Below are 3,912 nucleotides of genomic sequence, written 5' to 3' on the forward strand. Positions count from 1 at the left end.
GGGGCACAATTTTCTTCCATGTTACAGGAAGGTTTTTGAATAAATGCGTCTCTCAGTAAGTTTAGGAGTCAATTGCAAGCTAATCTCATGGATAGAACAATGAAGTTCAACAAAAGAAGACCGCTCAATGACCTCATTTCCAATGCAAAGTTTGTGGCCTTGGAGATTGCTCTTGGTTGTTTTGAAAGATGCGGAACATCAAAGACAAAGTAAACGTGTTCGTTGTCAACTTCAAAAAATGGCTTATCACCAGACACACCAAGCTTACGTTTGAAGCCCCCTAACCACAGACCACAGCCTTTACTGTGAAGTTAAAGGGGCGATGCACTGATATTTGTATTTTGCGCAAATACCGCTTAGAACGAATCCCTGACGTTAAGGATCCGTAAAATATACCCGTTCGTTTTCACCACACGCAATCGAAGTCGCAGAAAAAAATAAAGAAAAACGAGCTGAGTTCACCCCCTCAACTCGCAGCCAGAACAAGCGGCCCCGTGTTCTGGAGCCGATTATATGCCGCCAATGTTGATCATAGTCATGCGCTGGGGTTGGCAAGGCACAGGACACGCGCTGAGTTCCAGACATTGTTATGGTTCGGCTGTTGTCGTCATTGCAGCGATTTACACAGGACACTACCCGAATGTTTCTCGAGCTATCGATTATCACGAGCCCAAATCGAGTGTCCACGCCATGCTCGGGTCCAATCTATGAGCCGTATTCAAATATCGTCGCTGGGCGGTACTGCTACCGTCCAGCTACGTCATCAGGTTTTTCGAAGGAGAGATTGAATAAAATCACTGGGTTTTGTCCTTGAAATTACAGCGCAACAGAGGAGTTTCTTGGTCAGTGGCGTTGCGTGCGAGTATCCTTGAGTCCCACTAGTGCCAGTAAGCTCGTGTAAAGGGAAAAACATTCCAATTGAATATCATTGCACTGCCCCTTTAAGCTCCCGAATGAGAGAAATGAGGAGACTGCGTTAAACAGAAGACGTTGTTGGAGTGTGCACAACAGTGTGTGCAAACGCACCTCCTGGAAATTTCAAACAGCATAACAACCAAGGCTCTATCTGCAATGTTAGAGGTTCGTTCAACACCGTCATATGTAAACCCATGGACAATGTCGTGTGCCAGGTCGTAAGTTAAATTCTTTTTTTAAAACAATCTCATCGAAAATCAACATGCACGCAGCACACACGTTCAAGTGCAGCCAGACAGCACGGCAGAAACAACAGCGCGAGAAGCTCGAACCGATCGGCTCCACGAATTCACGCCGAGCATGCGAGCACGCGGGCGTTCATGCGTCACCTTGATTGATGCAACGTCGACCGAACATGATGCAGCAGAAAGCACAGATGGACGGCACGCACGGCACACACGAACGACGCAGGGACGAGCAGAGGCCATGCAGAGTGATGCAGAGGCGACGGCGTGCAGGCAGGCAGGCCATGGCAGGCGCCATTCATCACGTGGTTTTTGTGACGTATTTGATTTAATCTATTTAGTCGTTTTAAGTACTTTAAACAATTTTAAAGCATTGCCATTTAAAAAATAAATACTTTTCACAGAAAGAGTTTTAATTAATTTTAACCAAATTCTAGAAAAGCGTCACGTAGCGGAGGGTATGAAACGCACTATCTGGGCCGCGAATCGGCTCCTGTGTCCTCTCTTTACGTTTACTATATTACTCTATGGTGCGGCTGGTTCCGGAAGTGCATAACTTCGAGCTTTGACACGGCGTGGCGCCACCTTCATGTAGGGCTTGGTCGCTTGGTTCGCATTCATGTAAAAAACGTTGCCGCGTCGGCTTCGTTCGAAGAACGAGTGGAGTCGATCCGCTGAAGTCGCTTTCATGTAAACGAGGCTTATGCGTCCTAGGCGTGTGTACAGGCTTGCATCTTCTTGCTGTTCTAGCAGGTGCACGCGTTTAACTAGGTTCAGCACTTGGCACGTTTTTCTTCCTCAAATGGGTGCTACTTAACCATCGACGACGATGAAAGTTATTATTTTGACTGGCTTGTCCTGTACCTTGCCTAGCCCTCGCCTGTAAAGTCAAGTTTGTGCTTTGTGTAGGAGGTGATGCCTTTCACTGGCGATTGTCTTGTCTTGAGGTTGAGACTGTTGATGATGTTGACTGGTAGCACATTGCCCTGTGCTCTGGTGTCCATCTTCATTTTCACCACTTTCCTGTAGAGGAATGCGATATTCTCATGCCAGTCGTCACTTGTATTGCTCTTGTCATTCTTGATTTCTGAGACGAACATTTCTTTATTTGAGTTGGTGCGTTCGACTGCGTGAACTTCTCTGTTTTTTTTTTCCTTCTTTCCTGTTTTGCAGACAGATGCGACGTGTCCCGTCTTGTTGCAGGTGATGCAGTTCTTGCCGTATGCCGGACAGTTTCCTTTTTGGTGCTGGCTTCCAACATACCCGCAATTCTCGAGGACTTGACTTTCTGCATGCGTCGTTTGTTTCGCTTGTTTTTCTGATGACGGTTTTTGTGTCTACTTGTCGTCTGTAGTCCTCTTTCTATGCTCCGTTCTGGGGCACACTGCGTCGACAGTCTTGGTGCCCATTGTCGTCATGCCCTTGATTTGTAGGCTTGCCTGCTCAGTTGTCTATCAAAGATGTACTGCCTTGACAAAGTTCATGGCTGGATTTGTGAAGAGTTTTCGCACTCCGACGATGATCCGGTTCCGAAATAGATCCGTGAGTGGACCAAAGTCGCATTTGTTAGCCTCCAGTCTCGCTGTTGTCATGTTGTCCGTGAATGACCCTCCTTTCTTTTGCGTCATTTGATTAAACTTCTACCTTCCATAAGTATGATTGATGCGTGACGTGGAGTGCGCCGTGAAGTTCTTTTAGATGACTTTCACGTCTTTCTTTTTCTGTTTAGTCAACTGGAACGTTCGGTATATTTTCTGTGCTTCGGTTGAGATGATGTACTACTTGTACTTCAGGCGGCTTTTTTTTGGAGTTGGATGGCGGTTTTACACCACTGGTACGACTGAAGCCAGTCTCCCCACGGGGTTCTCATTCGTGCTTGTAACCAGCTACTTCGGCGGTTGGAGTCCGTTTTCTCGTGACATCTCAAAATTCTGACACCATGTTCCGTCAGGCTAGTCACTGATTAGGATAAATTTTGTTTAGGTCCGTGGTATGAAATACAAAATATTACCGAGTAGGTGTTCACATAATGGCGAACCGACGCCATTGGGGGAGCACTGATGTCTATTCTAGTAGGCTGGGTCGCGGATCGAGGTTTGTAATCCTGGGGTCGAAAGGCATAACCAGCAGCCATTTTGGCTCAAGAAAATGTAATGAATGATATGAGAAAAATGGGCCGTTTCTTTCATTTCCATTATATTTTGGACGACCAAACTTCGATTGAGTTTTCTAGGAATGGTGAGAAATTTTGTGCTGTGTTGCCAATAAAGGTTTAGGGGCAAAATACTTTTCATCCTCCGTTGACTTCCTCCACTGGTCTTAGGAGCTTCACAAACCAGCCAGTGGGAGCCACGCCGTGTTTGCAGGCAGCCGGAAGGGTTTGCTGCAATGTTTACTTTTATATTTGTATGTACCAAGAATTGCATGATTGCGTTTGAGGGATCATTTTTGTTTCCACCAAGCGTGAGGGACGGGCGTAAGCAACACATTGTGTGGCTGTCTTGACACATCTTGCATGGTGCACATGTCATCTTGGATATGATTGTTTTTGTTTCTATCGCTTCTACCTATAGTTCGGGTCATTAATCTTGAGATGATCGCAGGACGCCAGTAGAACTTTGCTATAATCCATCGATGGCAAAAGACGACCGATATTGGAACGCTATTTGTGTAATTTATTAACCTTTTCAACAGTTACTGACGACTGCAAATCCTGTCTCACTATGTTTGCGAAAACTTATCAAAGTTCCTT

The sequence above is a fragment of the Ixodes scapularis genome, unplaced genomic scaffold, assembly GCF_016920785.2.
Source record: "Ixodes scapularis isolate PalLabHiFi unplaced genomic scaffold, ASM1692078v2 PGA_scaffold1__304_contigs__length_218370807, whole genome shotgun sequence".
Classification (NCBI taxonomy): Eukaryota; Metazoa; Arthropoda; class Arachnida; order Ixodida; family Ixodidae; genus Ixodes; species Ixodes scapularis.